Genomic DNA, 18218 nt, shown 5'->3' with positions numbered 1-18218 from the left:
CGGTCAAAGCATGATGTTGGTTGTAATTAGCAGTAGTTGAATAAATTGAGTCTTCCTGTAGCAGATCTCTTCAGTTATTCCACACCTGTATGTGTGGTGATGGATGTTTTGCAGCTATGGACTGGCACAGTACTAGGTGATACAAGACTTGTAGCGATTCAGTCTGCTCCGAGTATAAACGGCCAAGCAGTATTACGGGATTATGTGGCAGGCTGTTTGTCCAACAACTACATGACCATGCACTGTGACAGTATTAGTGATGGCCAGGTATGGCTACATATCATTTTAAATTACTATAAAATAGGCAGTCCGAACACAGGTTAGCCCTTCATGAAATACCAGGACATACAAAGCTAATGGAGTGTTTGCCAACAGGATAGTTTGGTAGTTGGACTGGAGCATATCTGCGGACTGTAGATTGTGAAAGAACATGAGTGCGTGGCACTTGAAAAGAAGCCTTACAAAATTAATTTATTCATTCAGCTACCGGGCGGTTCAAAGAGGTACACTGCCATAAATTCTATGGAGATTATAAAAAGGCGGTTTTAAAAGCTCACTTTAAAATGTACTGCACAAAATAACGCCTTGCGCAAACCTTACAAATCAGAACTTTACATATTTACTTTGAAAGAACTATATCGAAGATGTAGCCTTGTGACCATAAGCCCGTGTTTTTTTTTTTATTTTTTTTAATTAAATAAGTGCACACGTAATGTGCTACTTCTAATGTAAAGCCCTCACAAACACCCTCGGTGAGTTTTCCAGATGCGTAAATCCGCACGGACCAGAATGTTTATGTGGGGGCCTGTGCTTCCCAGCTCCAAAACCCGACCATGCCCACCCCACGTAACGCCGACAGCCCGCAGATGTATTAGACCACGCCCCGTTAGTCTCATAAACCCCCTTTTCTTTCGAGCAGAGGAATACTCTATTTCACGTACTCCCCCACCCCCAAATTGCCAGCGAGCCCCATAATCTAACATCGCCGCTCTTAAGGCAGGCGGCTGCTTGGGGGTGGGGCACAAAATGCGAGGTGTCCGTGACGTAGGAAGAAGGCCGGGTGGCTCCCGTCAGGGCACGCCTGCTGTTCCATGGCAGTCGAGTGCGCTAGGGTGTACAGGAAGCAACGCACACGTCGTGACGTAGGGTAGAGCCCGGGTGGCTTTCCTCGGCGGAAGTGTACTGCCCAGCAGCGGCCCTGTTCGGATGGGTCATAGGGGGCTACGAGCTGCCGTGGGCCCGGCCTCTTTTCACCCACCGGGAGGGGCACAAGTCATCTAGGGGGCCCGCGAAGGCACGGAAGGCGGGACTCAAAGCAGGTACCGTCTGTGCCGGGAGTACCCGTCTGTCTGGAGGGGAGGACCCGGGCGTCCTGGTGGGGTCTCCTACACCCATACTCGCTGGCAACGGGCACCGGGGCCTCTCCGGCCACCGCAGAGTGCAGGCCTGATCCGGTCCGATGCTTCTGTGGTGTGACGGGGTGCGCCGCCAGCCCCACCTGGTGCACTTCACGGGGCCAGAGGGGTGCTGGGGGCAGAGCCCCGAGGCACCGCGGATCCGCAGAGGCCGTCGCCTGCTGCCTCACCCGCCCGCAGAGGCGAGGAAACGCTTGTAACTTGGGGAGTGATCAGAGCAGTCCCTTTGCAAAGCACTTAACTCCCGTCGCAGTCTCCGCCAGCTGGCGCGAGCTCACTGGATAGCGACCAGAAGCGGTAAAGGGGCTTCGATCGGCTGTTTCCGCCTGACAGCTGTTTCGATGGATGTTGGCTTTAGTGTCACGCGCGATGCTTGAGACTCCGTCTCTGTTAGCAAAATGCAGTACTTGCACAGCTGACCAGGGCCCTGCTACCTCAGACTCTGAAACTAGAAAAGCCATACTAGGGAGAGGTCTATGGGAAACGTTTAAGAAGCCACGTTTTTAAACCAACAGGGAATATGTGTTGGTACAGGTGTAATAGTTTTGGATTTTTTCTCCAGTAGGTCTGTTTTTAGTTCTGTTTGTTGCAGTTCCGGGTTCCTTTTGAGAAAGTGCTTTTTATTTATTTCAGTAAGCACCAGGGCACCTAAATGCCATCTCAAGTTAAACTGCGATATAGCAAGCATCAAGGTCTTGCAAATTCTCATTTGTACAGTCCTTAACTCGTTTATACCTCTCACAGTACAGCCATCTTTTATCCCGTGTAGTGACTTCAAACATGATAATTTATTTTTCAGTACTTTACTTTGGATTTCGCGATCAGTTAAAACATGCATGCAGTACCACTCATGGAGGTTGGTGGTGGTATTATTAATGGACAAATCTTGCTAGATTCTTTCGGTGTGTTTGCTTCGGTAATGTCATTGGTTGATGTGCGTGTATAAACACTGCTACACTATGGTAGAGGCAAAGTACAAAAGCAACATGAAATATTTCGTCATGTGTTTAATTTTGTATGATTGAATGTGTTTCCAAGCCAGTGTTCGTTTTCTATTCACCATTTTAATGCAGTACAGGACCTGTGTATCTATAGTAACATATTTATATTTAACTCGTATCTAAAAGCAATAACTTCAAATTATTGGGTCAGAGTTATTGGGTTCAGCAGCCCTCTTGGACGCTTACTTTGTGAAGTACAGTCTTTTGGGTAAGAACACCATAATATATCATAGATACTGTTATAAGAAACGGTTCATCCTATACAAATTGATTTGTTTCACCTTGTTCATCTTTAGTAAACTGGATAATAAGATAATGTGCTACGAGTGTACTAGTAGTCTTGCGTGCTTAAGTGTAAATGTTTGTATATATATTTATATTTTGTTGAAGGATATGTGAGCATTCAGGTTGAAAATCAAAGTTTTAAGGAAGTCTGTTGAACCAGCTAGCGCAATCATTGATGATTTTTAGAAAAGATGGATGCTCATTGGTAACACAGCTCTCATTAAAATTCGTTGTTTTTTTTATAAACAAAATATATTTAGAAGAAGCAAGAAACTAGTCAAATGAAATTAAACATGTATTGATATTTAAAGTGGCTAAACTGTGATACAGTTATGATTTTCTTTAATTAAAAACGAACATTTAAATATGTCCTTGTGCTTAGCTTGGTTTAATTGAGAGGATCTCTTTTGATTCGTTAACAATATTGGCACCATTTGACAAGTATGTGTGCAATTTTGTAGTCAATAGCTTGGTGAGCCTAGTCTGCGATACCAAGTTTTTATGCTCATCATTCAGGGAGAGCAGGAGTTTTCATTTGCTAATAACTTTGGTATTATTTAGCAAATCTCCACCACACTTTACTGGAAATTGGTCAATTGAGCTGATGCATGTTATGTCTTTTAGCAGATCTGTCAAGATCAAAGTTTTGGGCAAGAGTATAAAAAAGTTGTCTTTTCAAAATATGGCATTAGGAGAACTTCATTCTCCGCTATCACAGAAACAGACTACTTAAGGGGATTGTACCTTATTTTTAATTAAGTTAAACATTTACTTTGAATTTGTCCCTAATTTGGTGTAAATATGTTAAATATCATTGAGCTAATTGCATTACATATAAAGGGCATAATGTTGCATTCAATTGGTTACTTGTATGTATCTTACCGTTTGTGATCTTACAGTTTCATATCTGTGGGTGAATTTTTTTCAAAAGAAGCAAACCTTAAAATACCAGAGAGCTATTGTCTGTCAACCCTTCACAGGATCTGCAGATCCTAACTGGTACATGGTGATCTAATTGGCTGACAGAGACTGCAATTTTTTTATGGCAGCTCCCAATGTTTGATTACGCGGGGTCTGCAAATGTTTGTAGAGCCTTCCCTCGAAAAAATACAGCAATATGCTCAGAAGTTGCAAGGGTGACATCCATATCCCAAAGGACCTTGAGCTAAGATTCCTTTTTGGATTTGAGGATCCAGTTTAAGACATTAGTGGGTCTAAAAGAAAATGTGCTGCTGTGAAAAGCTAGAGTACATGTGTAGCTCGTGCTGGCGATTCAGTGTATGCCCAAAGGTTTTTTCTTATACTATTCATTAATGCTCATAGCCAGGCGAGTGTCTGATGAAGTGTGCTCTGCTGTCAAATGGTTTGATGAAAAACTTAGGCGAGAGAATCCGGATTAATGCCCAGCATTGAAAGAAACATTCTTTTTAGACCCTGGACCAAGACAATCAAGCCATTCTGATGCTGTCAAACCTTATGGTGGCCTTTGCTTTCTCTCTAATATACTTTGTAGACTAAGGGAGGTGGTGGGAATGATTGGTAATTGGTTGAAATTATGTTGATGAGACAGACAAGAAAGCAGCAATTTAAATCAAAAACCCTTTTCTAGGTAGTACATTAGGGCCAGAGCTTAGTCTTCGTTTTAGATTTCATGTTTTAATTTGACATCTTTTTTAATGGTGACTTTTCACATGGTTTTACATCAACAAGATAATGAACTGAGAAGTAATCTTTGTTTGTTGTATACTGTCTGAGGCTAGATGCATAGAACACGATGCCCTTGTGTTATGTTGGCCGACGGAGACAGCTCTAAGGCTCCAGACAAACCATTGCATCAATTCTGCATCTTTGACCCAGTGTAGTGTGAACAGTGCTTTATTATATAAACAGCCTCTGTACTACATTTGGCAAAGGAGCACTTCTGCTGGGATTATCCTGGAACGAGGTGCACTGTGGGACGAGATGCAGCCCTGCTGACTCTGACCTCTGACATGCAAAGGACAATAGCTTGCACTACATCAGACGGATTCCTGGCACATCATACACAGGTATGGTGGGCGTTAGGCTATCCCATTGGATCTGGCAGAGGGTACTTCCAATATGCTTTCAATAGTATAGGTAGTAGTAGATAGAAGTTTAACAACATATTACCTCTACCATGGTTGAATTATCTTTTTCACCATTCTCGTGGTGCTGGTTATAATGCGTTGTTTATCTGCCCAATAATTGACACACATGCTTTTTATGCAAGAATACAGTTGTTTCAATGAATATTTTAAAATCCATTTTCATAAATTTCCTGTATTAACCTTTGGTATGCAAAGGAACAGCAAAAAGATATGTCTGTTTCGATTCCCTTGGGAATCTGAGTGGTCATGTTCGAGATTGCTGATATCACCTGGTACCCTTGTAAGGTTAGGGGTTCATATAGGGGAACTATGAGCCAGCAGATGGTATATGTGGGGTAAGTCCCTATATTCTGATGTTCGTGTTGACCTGATGTGCAGTCCTACTTGAAAGTCCTAATTTAAATCCTAATCAGCAGCTTGGACAGTAAATATAAAACAAGTTGTGAAGATTAACATTCCAATATCAATCAGTTTAATATCTTGTATTGTCGCAGATTATATTATAGCAAGATTATATCATATGAAGATTACACTTCAAAAATATTAATTGGTTTAATAGAGTATATTTAACAAGTTATATCATAACAGATTATATTGTAACAATATCTCTGGTGTAGTTGCACCTTTGAAATGTTCCAGTTACAAACAGTTGGCTAAAGGCATTGGTAAAGTGTACTTACATGACATGAGAAACTGTCAAAGATAGACAACTTATTGAGTGATGTATGACATTGTCAAAACATCTACCCTGCCTCGCGATAAAGTTATCCAGTAGTATCGTCCAGCAGCATCAATGTTGAACTGCAGCTCCTAAAATGTAAGAAGAGATTCCAGTGTATCCTTGAACCGCTGATTTTAGGAGTAGCAGGTTTACATTTGTTTCAACGGTCTGATTACACAGTCACATATTTGATACACTCTCTTGCCTTCGAATAAGAGAACTTTGTGTTCATAACCTTGCTAGTAGTAACAACAGTGCTGTGTCCTTATCAATTTAGATAGATTTTTTTCCCCGCAAATCTAACTAACATCATCATGGCAGTCATCGTTTTTCCAGTGTTTTTCATTATTATGTCTTTTATTTGTTCCCACTATTTCCTTTTGTCAGGACATTTCCAAGCTAAGTAGGAAAAAAAAAATCAGAAGAGGGCCATCTGCACCATCCACAGGATGGGCTCACCTCGGAGTCAAATTTACGCGTAGATTCACTAATATAATATACTTTGATTATTTAATATATAGGCTTTTGGTCTGAAATGAACAGAAAACAGCTTCATCTGTTAGCAGTATTCAGGGGTGTGTAATTCCTATAGCCATATATCTAGGACATATTGTTTAGGGTCAAGTACAACATGTTTTCATGTTTGTTTTGTCCTTGGGACAAGGCGGCCAAGCCCCCAGCAGCACAAACCCATTTGGCGGCCAGTTTACAATACCATGTTATGGAGCATGGAAGGGAATTGTCTGAAGTTAATACTTGTGTCCTTATGTTGATGCTGTTCGAACTTGTATTTTTGGTTCATTAATGCAAAGCCTTTATTATTAGGGTGAGTGGTCTACATGTGTTGTAAGCTCGGACTGCACTACTGGACAGTGTTTCCAGAAAAAAAATAGATGTGTACACACATTTGCAAAGTTTAAGAGTATGAGGCTATGTATAATGGTCCCTGAATGCTCTCTGATTAGATGCAAATATTTGCAGAAGCTTGTAAGTAAGATTAATGATTCTTGGCTTTCAAAATAAAATGTTCACAAAAAATGTCATTAGGAAAAATGTTTTGATAACTTACTTTGACATTTTAGATACCACTTCTTTGAAGCATCATTTAGTAAAATGTGTCGAAGGATGCTGGTATTTCCCCCAAAAATAGTCATAATGGAAAAATCAGTGTAACCAATTTCAACAAGATTATGGGAAACATGAAAATTAACAAGCACTGTCAAAGCCAACATGTGGGTCAGTGGTGGTCAGTCTTTTGCTTTTGTCAATGTGAGTCTCATTTTAAATGGCTTCTGTAAAACGTTATTGTTGTGGGAGCTGCTGCTCCCCACTATGACAAAGATTAGCAAAAAGCCAAAATATGTTTTGGTCTCTAAAAGCACACATAGCCACAGTAGTTCTTGGGACTGATCAAAACTACTTTGTGTCCAAATATGCTCCGTATGAAAGAGCAGATTGCTGTCACCTACATTGAAGCCAGCCAGCACATGCATAGAGAGAAAATTTAAACGAAAAGAAAAGGTCAAGGGGCCCAATTCTTGAAATGCGTCACAAAAGTGACCCCAGCGTAGATGTCTTGTGAAGTCATGTATTTAATGACTTCACAAGAAGACCAGAAAATTGTACTCCTAGAAAATATTTGTGAACTGTATTTTAGCACAAGCAAAAATGTGTGTGTAGTTTTGTGCATGCAAAAATCTGTTGAGCGTTTATAAGTTCACTTTACCTCCAACTACTTTTTTCCCCAACCCTGGAAGATGTTTTACTTCTGCTCATGTCAGAAGTAAATTTCCAACCTTTCCCAGTATGGAAAAAGAGCTGGTGAAAACGCTTATACATGCAAGTTAGTAGATTTGCATACGTTCAAAAAGGCATTCCATCCATGGAACTATTGCTTACCAGTACCACCAGACCCAGTATGTAGATCTGTGGAACAATGACAAAATGAGGAAATTGCTGTTATACAAGCCCCACTATAGTATTAGCCCTAGCATAATCTACAAGGCTATTATCAGATCTGTTGTATACTGAGATTGCTGCCATAAATTGTTGCTGCACTACTTGGCACCAACAGGACATTTTTTTTAATTTTTATTTTTTTACAGGACAAGAGCTATGATCTGAGTCAGGGGATGGAATTCCAGTGATTTGTATTGCACATGTGGAAATTTAACCCTTACTGCTTTGCAAAATCCATAGTATGCCAACATGCCTAGTCTAGTTTCATCTTTATCCCAATTTGAAAATAAAATACCTATTACATATTTGTCAAATGTTAGAAGCAAGAACAGGTTTGAAATGGTTGCTCGTGTCCTGCAGCTCTCACCACTGTCCACATTACACTGTAAGAGCATCAGATCCTGTCTGTATAAGTGTGGCTGGCCTGAGCAACGCAGCAATGCAGCAATAAGCAGTTGCAGTGTACCCTGTCCATCCTTGTCTCTCTTTTTTTGGTAGTTAAGTGGATGGGTCTTTCCCCTTGCTGAAACAGTAGATTATAAAATCTGATTGTGCTGCAAAGTAGTAGTCGAGACCACCCCTAGTAAACTGGAAAGCAATAAGCGAAGCCTTCTAAAAAAATACCTAATTTAAGGGCATGGGTATTTGGGGAATAAGAAATAGGTAAAGTTAGCATTTTGATTAGCACTGTCGTGTCTGCCTTGGAAAGTGCCAGATTGATCAAGCTCTCTCTAGCTGAGAATAGAGTTTGTCGAGTGCTAGCTCCTAGCAGTCAGTCAGTCAGAGTATCTTTATCCGGTCTCACTTGAGACCATAAAAGTACATAAAAACAGTATAAACATTAATCATTATGAATAGAAATGAATCAGTAGTCATGAAGTCTAAAAAGATTTAAAAAGCTATAAAACAAAAATGTGCAAAATAGCAAATAATATAAGCCAGTTTCGGCCATTCCTTTGATCAAATAGTTCAAAGTAAACAAAGACCCTTTGATTGTGTTGCCTCCTAATCCAATATAGACAGTAGAATATCTATAAAACTGTTATTCTTACAAAATCAACCCTCTATAAAATGTATTTCAATTCTGTTCACATAAGGTGTGTTATACATCTAGTTGGGTAATAACACAAATATAAAACTCACCCAACCTTAAAAATTCAAAGAACCATGCCATTTTCCTTCTGTTGCTTTTTGGCTGAGATAATAAAAGTCACAGCAGCGTAGCAAATTTCCGGAGAGGCAGCAGATTGCAAGTATCTCAAACCATTTTTATATGATAAAGGTTGCATATGTTTAAGGACGGGGTAAAGAAAACGAGCCCAACATACAAAATATAATTTACAAAAAAGCATAACATGCAATGTAGATTGAATGGAGGTGTTATCACATGGGCAACAAGAATTAATAGTTGTTCTAGTCCCCGCTACTGGAAAGGCTACCAAATAGTGAATTAAGTTATGCCTCAGCCTTGTTATGTAAAACCTATGCTGAGGATTGGTTAGCCATAGCAAGTACATATTCGCCCCTGAAATATTGTCAAACTGCATAAAATTAATCATAGTCACCATGTTGAGGGCTCTTACAATATGCCTTTCCTTCCTGTGCATCAGGTACCGTTTTTTGACCCGTCTTTTGGGTTTGGAAACAAATATCAAGATGATCAAAAAGGGCATCTAGGCAAAGATCATAAAAATAGATTTTAACATATGCCAGCCAAGGGATTGCTTGCCAGTTGGCCAGTTTTAGACAGTCTGCTAAAACTAGCCGGGAAAATGCCGCCTTCGGTGTAACCCAGATTTTAATCCATAGTAGCAGGGAAGCTAAGCCTATGAGATCCTCGATATAACCTACCCCTGATTCAAAGTGAAGAACCAGGCTTGTTGTACTATGAGGTAATGCCAGCAGACGAGATAAAAATCTATTCTCTGCAACTTGTAGCTGCCCCACAGGCCAGTACCATAAACCCCAAAGGGAAATACATTTGCTTCTGTACAACTGTCTCAATTCCTTAATAGGTTTACAACCAAGCTGCTTTGCAAATCTAAATAGCGCAACCAATGCTGTCCCCAGTCTAAGTACTCTTTGAGCAATCGGCCTCTCCCAAGACCCACGTGCATCAACCATGATGGCCCGGTAACAAAAAAAAGGGCACTTTTGTTAGCTGGGTTCACTATGTATGGAAATTATTTGTTTTTGTAGTTTAGGGTCCGCAGGTCATTATGAATGATTTTTGGAAATTTACCTTGAGCTTTTGTGCATTGTTGAAGACCATTTGCAGTTAATGCCAAGAGAACTGCATCATCTATGTAAAGGAGGACCGAGACTGCTTGTTGGGTTTAAGCGTGGGATGTCCAAACTATGGAACTCTAAATAGGTACCTAGGGAATTCATGTACAGTAAATATGAAAAAAAGGCAAGACTACAGCCTTGTCTCACACCTCTGGACACCCTAATTGGGCTTTTACATTCCCCTAAGAGTGTATAGCGCACCTTTGTGGTCGTATCCTTATGTATTCTTTGCACCAGATCCACCAGTGCATGATCAGTGCCAGCTTGATCCATTAAATCCCATAGAATCGCCTGATTCACTAGGTCAAAAGCACAGGAGAGGTCCATAAAAGCCATGTGAAGGGCACCTCTCCTGGCTTTGACATACTTCCCCCAGGTAAGAGTTAGGTTTAAGGCCTGCTCTACTGTCCCTACACTGGGTCTAAAGCCATATTACATAGGTGAAAAAAAAAGTTGTGTCCTCTCTCCGGGTTTCTAGTTTATCTTGGATCACCCGACCATGGATCTTTACTGCAGAATCTAATAGGGAGATCGGGCGATAACACGAAGGCGAGCTTCAATCTCCTTTTTTATAAAATTGGGACAATAATTGCTTCTTTCTTCCCATTAGGCCCTCAGATTACCTTTAACAGCTGCCCTGAGGGCATCGGTCAATAGGGGGACCCAGAAATCAATGTTGTGTTTATACAAATTGATTGGAATCCCATCTGGTCCTGGGGCCTTATTGTTAGCTGCACTTTTGATAGCATTAATTACAGAGGGTAGATTGATAAGGTGACACTCTATTCCAGAGGTAAAATCATTATTTAAGAAATGGGCGATTAACAATTTCCCCCAAAAATTTGCCGTCTTTTAGCTTGCCCGCTTTATCCAGGTCTTCCCATGCCTTGGTCCTCAGCTCACGCTTCCATTTTAACAGGGCCTGCTTACAAGTCCATCTGGAGCTAGTTATAATCTCGTGATTGCGTGGCGTATGAGCAGTCGCCTTTTTAAGAGCTTTGAGTGTAGTGGTGCACTCCTGGTTAAACCAGGATTTCGGTGGGCGTTCACTTGGCCGTTTTTTTTAGAAATTAATTGGCTCGCTACCGCTCTACTAATATTATTAAAACTCTTGAGGATCTCTTTCGGAGGCCTTTCAAAAGACCGGCAACAAGAGAAATCAGTCTCCAGCTTAATGTTTAAAATATTAAATACATTATTCGGGTTGACATTATTCCATTTTAAGCAGACCCCTTTGTTTTGTGTACAGCTGTTTGGGGGGGGGGGGGGCAGATCTTTTTGTTACAAGATTATTACTGTAAAAGAAATGTGAATTGGATTGTGATCACTAAATGGTAGACGGTGCACTTTAAAAAACCTCAAGTTGCACGCCGAATTAGTTGATAGCAGCACAAAGGCGATTGTAACACGGCTACTATGCCCTGTAAAAAGTGTTGACCAGAATATAAGACAGAATCAGTTTATTTATTGCTTAACCATATGCAGTGTAAACAGTGACCACTAGAATTCTCATGTGGATTAGAACCACATAGGCGCTCCCAACTAAATCGACATTTCACAATGTTAAAATCTGCTGCCCAGATTACTCAAATAGTCATGCACTTTTGTCTACCATAGAAGTCTGCGACTTCTTCTTTATATCCTCAACAATATCTGCAGTGCAAGATGAAAATTGGTTATAATAAAAGTTAATTAAGATTAAATTGAATATCGTGTTTTTTTTTTTTTATACAAAATGTGAAAGTTTGAAGTGGACGCCATCACTATGACATTTAAGTTGTCTAAGGCACAGGAGAGAAGTTGTTAAACACCCCCCCCTCTTTCCTCTTCCTGCTACCGAAGCAGTAGCGGGTGAGCAATAAGACCTGTATCCGTTTAATAATACAGGATTGAGAGCCCATGTTTCCTGACAACATATAATGTCATAGTTGGTGACATATTCCAACCATTCTTCGTTGAGGAGTTTCTCTCATCCCTGCTACATTCCAGGACAAAAACTGCAGGCTCTGTGTGAGTCTTACAGAGTTCGTGTCACAATCAGTTACTAAAGGCGACTCAAAAGGGGTAGGGCGCAGGTCAGGTATGTTAGTGGCCCTCTCTGATGACTTGGTCACAGCCCCAAAGTCTCTGGATGTTAGTATGGATTGGCGTCAGTTGATATCTGTTAGATCTGATAGGGCTTCATAGCGATTGGGATGAATACATGGGTTTATGGGATTTGGCAGATCAGATGGCCAATTGCTCTTATTTAGCCCATTAAGCACATCCTTCCTAGGTACATCCAGTGTGGGTGGATAAAAAAAAAAGCCCAATGATCTAGCCTCTATCCTACTTTGTGGTCTATCTGCATAACCCAACCGAGATAACAAAAAGTGAACCAATTTAGTGTTCTCAAGTATAATACAATCCCCTTCAATAGACTTAGGTGTAGGACCCACCCAACTTACTCTGTGGGTCATAATAATATAATCAATTATTGAGTGATGGCACGTAGCATTTTTCTTACACCAATCTGCTGCTTTGTTTATCAATTTTTGAGTATCGTCGAGTAAATAGTCAGCCAGAGGAAGAGCCCCAATTAACACCACTGTGTATGGAGTACACTCAGAGGACAGATGCTAGCGGACAAAAGCCCCCTTAGTTTGGGGGACTGCCCGTAGGTTCGGCTGCATAGGATTTGTCTCGGTCAATCCATTCGATAATTTGTTCTCTGAGGTAGTGCAACACCTCAACATTTCACCATGCCTATTAGCGGAAATTATAATGCTAAGAGGAGCAGCGCTGAGAGTGGGCTCGGTGGACAACAAAGAACATACATCCGCCTGGGCCTCCCGATTCACAACATTAACACCCATGGGGGCCTGGTCTGCTAACGCAGGAAGATCAATCCTGAGATCTCCTTTTGGGATTGTTAGCAATCGTTCCATTTGATTAAATTATTTCTCTATTTGCTCTAAGCGTTCCAGTATCGGGTACAGAGCGTCGATGAACACTTTTTCTTATATTCGGGAAGAGCCCTTCCTGTAAAGACAGTGAGCCTTCAGTGGTCCCATTAACCGACTGACAGGCCCCCAGGTTCTCCCCCCCACTTTAACTTGGGGTGGTCTTCTGGACACCAACTCTCTGCTTTCTTTAATCTTGATGTACTCTCTAATCTTTTCCTTTTAGCACTAATGGGTTTTGGGTTCACTATAGACCTTGATCCTCCCACTGGGGCATAAGCATCAGGTTCCTTCAGCGAATTTCCAGATTTAACACTTAAAGCAGATGGAACAGGTGAAGAGACAGCCTGCCTAGATTGCTGGATGTCTCCCTCCTGGTTGCCCCTCACTCGCGGTATGCTTGGGGTTAAAGCAGGGGTCTGAGCTGAGTTTGGACTATTCGAAGGTATTGAGGACAATGGCAATCTTCTCTCTGCCATTTCATTCTCCATGCTAAGAGCACCCACTGCTTTGCAAAAACCCATCCAATGTGGACTTTAAAGTGGCTGGGGCTGATGGTGTTTTACGCCTGCCTATATTTCCTGAAGTCATTTGGGGAGGAAAAAACCCACAAGCAGTTTACCCCCCACTCAACATTAAAAGTTCACCTCAAACAGCAGTGACCTACACGACAGCTTCGGACACCAGACCCAGCTGACCAACACTGAACCCACACCCCCGGCCATCACCCTCAACGCCTGGACCCACATCAACACAGAAGAGACCAAAACCACCATGAACTCAATCCACTCCGGTGCCCCCTCGGACCCCTGCCCACACTTCATCTTCAATAAAGCCGACGACATCATCGCCCCGCACCTCCAGACTATCATCAACTCCTCGTTTTCGTCTGCTACCTTCCCCGAAAGCTGGAAACACGCTGAAGTCAACGCCCTACTGAAGAAACCTACGGCTGACCCAAGTGACCTGAAGAACTTCCGCCCCATCTCGCTCCTCCCCTTCCCTGCCAAAGTCATAGAGAAGACCGTCAACAAGCAGCTTACCAACTTCCTTGAAGACAACAACCTTCTCGACCCCTCTCAATCCGGATTCCGAGCCAACCACAGCACTGAAACCGCCCTCATCTCAGTCACAGACGACATCAGAACCCTGATGGACAACGGTGAAACAGTCGCCCTCATCCTCCTTGACCTCTCGGCTGCCTTCGACACCGTCTGTCACCGCACCCTAATAACCCACCTCCGCTCCACCGGGATCCAAGGCCAGGCCCTGGACTGGATCGCCTCCTTCCTCTCCAACCGCTCTCAAAGAGTCTACCTCCCACCTTTTCGCTCAGACCCCACTGAGATCATCTGCGGCGTCCCACAAGGCTCCTCGCTCAGCCCGACTCTCTTCAGTGTCTACATGAGCCCCCTCGCCGACCTCGTACGCAAGCACAGCATCATCATCACCTCCTACGCCGACGACACTCAACTGATACTCTCACTCACCAAGGACCCCACCAGCGCAAAGACCAACCTGCAAGATGGAATGAAGGACGTCGCAGATTGGATGAGACTCAGCCGTCTGAAACTGAACTCAGACAAAACGGAAGTCCTCATCCTCGGTAACACCCCGACCGCCTGGGACGACTCCTGGTGGCCCACGGCCCTTGGCACCGCACCGACCCCCTCAGACCACGCAAGCAACCTCGGCTTCATCTTGGACCCACTTCTCACCATGACCATACAAGTCAACGCCGTGTCCTCCTCCTGCTTCCTCACCCTCCGCATGCTCCGGAAGATCTTCCGCTGGATTCCCGCCGTCACCAGAAAGACCGTGACCCACGTCCTCGTCACGAGCCGCCTGGACTACGGCAACACCCTTTATGCTGGGACCACCGCAAAACTCCAGAAACGTCTGCAACGAATTCAGAACGCCTCCGCCCGCCTCATCCTCGACATACCCCGCAACAGCCGCATCTCCGCCCACCTGAGACACCTGCACTGGCTTCCCGTCAGCAAAAGGATCACCTTCTGACTCCTCACCCACGCACACAAAGCCCTCCACAACAAGGGACCAGAATACCTCAACCGCCGCCTCAGCTTCTACGCTCCCACCCGTCTTCTCCGCTCCACCAGCCTCGCTCTCGCCGCTGTCCCTCGTATCCGCCGCTCCACGGCGGGTGGAAGGTCCTTCTCCTACCTGGCGGCCAAGACTTGGAACACCCTCCCCACCATCCTCAGGACCACCCAGGACCACTCCATATTCCGGAGACTCCTCAAGACCTGGCTCTTCGAGCAGCAGTAACCCCTTCCCCCTAGCGCCTTGAGACCCGCACGGGTGAGTAGCGCGCTTTATAAATGTTAATGATTTGATTTGACATAAAACCTGTGACTTATACCTCAGTCGCTGCTAGAATATCAGGCCAAAACACAAACTAAAGGGGGTGGCCCAGCCTCGCTTATTTGCGGACGGACACAGGCGGGCCTGGTATTGGCCTGGACGCGTTCCTCGCTACAGGGAAAGTGTGCTGCTTTTAAGCGCCTCCCGGCGCTGACCGGAAATGGGAGGAGGGGCTCTGAACCTCCCACGCGATTAGGTGCAGTCTGCCATGTGTCTCGTGCCGGGGGGAAAGTGTGCTGCCTTTAGGCACCTCCTGTCGCTGACTGGGTGTGGGATTAGGGGGCTTTGAACCTCCCCTGAGATCCGGTGTAGTCAACTGCGCGTCCCCTGCCGCGGGGAAAGTGTGTTGCCTTCAAGCGCCTCCTGGAGCTTACCAGGAGTGGGAAAAGGGGCTCCGAAACTCCGCCGAGATCAGGTGCAGTCTGCTGCGCGTCCCGCTCATAATTATCTCTAAACCCTTTTCCTCTATTTTTACTTATCTAAACGCCTAAATATTTGACTCAATCTCCCCACCAATGTAATAGGAATGCCGTTGTTGTTTCTGTAGTATTTATAAATGGTGATATGTCCAGGTTTTTCCCAAATGATTTTTATGTTAGAAAAGGCTCTATATCTCACTAACTCTGTGATTACAAGTTCATAGTTGTTACTTAGTTGCTATGTGAATAGTACGCTATTCGCAATGTCAAATCTTTTTTTTTTTTTCATATATGAAATATTGGAAGAAAAGGCTATACGACTGAATCATATTCCTTCTCCATATCAAGTAACACAATCTATCTCTGCTCTGGTATGGTGCAAAATGGTGAAATCTGTTCTAAGTACTGTGGGAAGTATCTATACCTGGCACTAATCCAGACTGCTCTGGTAGAACCAGTTTGTGCATGGGTCGTCATTGTGTTTGCAACAACATGAGCTATTATTTTATTGTGTAGATTTAATAAATATAAAAGAAAATAAGACTCCCATGTTTATGCATTTTTCCCAGGATTTAGTTTCACAGTTACCACTGTTTAACTCTCAGAGAGTGGAAGGCAGCCAGTACTGATGGATTAATTATACTTTGAGTAACCGTGTGTGCTAAGTGCTTGATTTAGAGTTTGGCTATGAGTACTTTGTTACAGACGTGACTGATATGCCGTCCACCTTTTTACAAGTACATTCGAATATAGTGCACGTGTAATAAAGTGGTGGGATATAGACAGGCTCCAAATCGAACCCTAAATCGTCTTTGTTCTTTATAGAACATGGCTCTTAGGCTATAAGGTCAAGGTGCCTTTGCTTTAGGAAGACTGGAATAGCTACTTTTTTTATTGGTTAAAGTAAAAGGTACCTAAAGTTATCTTCTACTCCTGCTAGAGCTGTTCCATCCTGGTATTTGGCTGAGATCTGAGTCATGTACCCTGTTTGATGTTTTCAAGTTTGTGTGATGCTTAAAAAATTCTTGAAAATTCACACCAATAAATTCACTGTTGTGCTGTTTTCTGAAGATAAGAACATAACTGTGTTTTTCTGGTGTGTGCTCCAAGTAGCCATGCTGGTATGCAGCAGGGTCTCTCTACATTACTGTGTCTGCATGCTGCAACATGTTTCCAAGTATTTAATTTCTCTTTCCGCCTCCTCTATATAAAGCTGCAGTGTATTATTCAATTCTTTTAATATAGACAGTTTTTCTGTCTCAGATTGTCTTTCTACCCAGGATTATATCCTCTCAAGTTGTGCAAGTTTTGTTTGAATTATTTTAAACACATTGATCTGCTTGTACGTTGTTACCGCCCTCTCATATACACCTTAAAGTTTTCTTATATTGTGGAAAAGTGACACATTGATATAGCATTTATATCAAATAATTCTATAATACCTGCATGAATTTCTGACCTAAAGACAGGGTTCTGCAGGGTTTCAGACAGTAAGTACCCATTGTGGCCACATTTCTTAACGTTTGGGAGCTGCACCTCCAATAACACAGGTGAATAATTTGGAGATCAGAGACCCAGGCATTATAGTATTACCGATAAAGTGGAAATAGGTTAGAGAAAATGAATCACTTACAAAGGAGTAGAAAAAATATACATTTTATCTCTGTTGCATAACCTCCTTCCATCTAGCTAGTGGATTGATTGCAGGGCTGTAGTCAAGCATTCACTTAGGTGAAGGTGCGAAAGTCCTGAGCCAGCATTTTGAATGAGTAGTGTTTTACATTTGCTCAAGGTGGATGTGCCAAGGTATTAAAAAAGTTGACATAGTCAAGCTTGGGGATTATGAGTGTGAGGATGAATTGCAGTTTCTGTTGGTATTAAGGTATGTAAAGATGCAACTCAATGTTTTAGTTGTGTAGGAGGCATTCTTTGTGACGTTCACATGTATAATCAGGGTTGGGTATGAATCCATGGTTAACCCTAGGTTTCTGGCTTCTCTTGATGTTGTCAGGCTTAGATTTTCTTGAGCCATGTGGCAGTAGACTGATATTTTTCCAATCGTCCATAGGTCATGATCTCTGTCTTTACAGTATTGAGATTTAAATGGTTATTCTCATCCATGTGTTTATGGTGAGAAGGCAGTCACCAGTTTTTGAGCTGTAGAGTTTTTCTGGGCCATCTACTTTACAGTGATTTGGGTGTCATATAGATACTTGTAACAGGTAAGGTTGAATGACTGAGTTGGGTTTGGCAGGGTGTTCAGGACTAATAAAGGGGATATGTTTGACCACTGAGAGACAACACAGTGTTGAGTCTGATGAGCTGATGTGAAATGAAAACCACACTTTGTCTGACTTCGAGATAACAGACAATCTACCATGGTATTTTTTGTACCATGTAACTATTGCATCCTAACGTCCTTCCCTTCCAGGCCTGGAAGCAACAAGAGATTCTCGGTGTGGTCTGCCCAGACCCTGTTGTAGTGTAGGCAAACTCTGAGAGGTTGTTGTCAGTCCCAGTAACAAATGGCATTCCCAAAGAAAAAAACTTTAAATGTCTGACTAACCCACTAGCACCCTAGAACGCCTCTCCTAAATGCCGAATAACTTGCTCTTTCCCATCTACTAGTTTTGTAAGGGTGGCATCCGATCTCTTGTTTCTGGCATCAGTGGT

General features: G+C 42.8%; 1 protein-coding gene across 1 annotated transcript in view; it reads left to right on the top strand.

Moving 5' to 3' along the window:
* The first annotated feature begins 1174 nt into the window (after window positions 1-1174).
* The window catches only part of DEDD (death effector domain containing), a 54110-nt gene continuing 37066 nt past the window's right edge, over window positions 1175-18218 (top strand). The window contains exon 1 of the mRNA XM_069218282.1: window positions 1175-1319. The gene's annotated coding sequence lies outside the window, so the exon portion shown is untranslated. The remainder of the gene's footprint in view (window positions 1320-18218) is intronic.

This window comes from Pleurodeles waltl, chromosome 12 (genome assembly GCF_031143425.1).
Source record: "Pleurodeles waltl isolate 20211129_DDA chromosome 12, aPleWal1.hap1.20221129, whole genome shotgun sequence".
In the NCBI taxonomy this organism is placed as follows: domain Eukaryota; kingdom Metazoa; phylum Chordata; class Amphibia; order Caudata; family Salamandridae; genus Pleurodeles; species Pleurodeles waltl.
The sequence above is the reverse complement of the archived record's forward strand: the minus strand, read 5'-3'. Positions and strand labels throughout refer to the sequence as shown.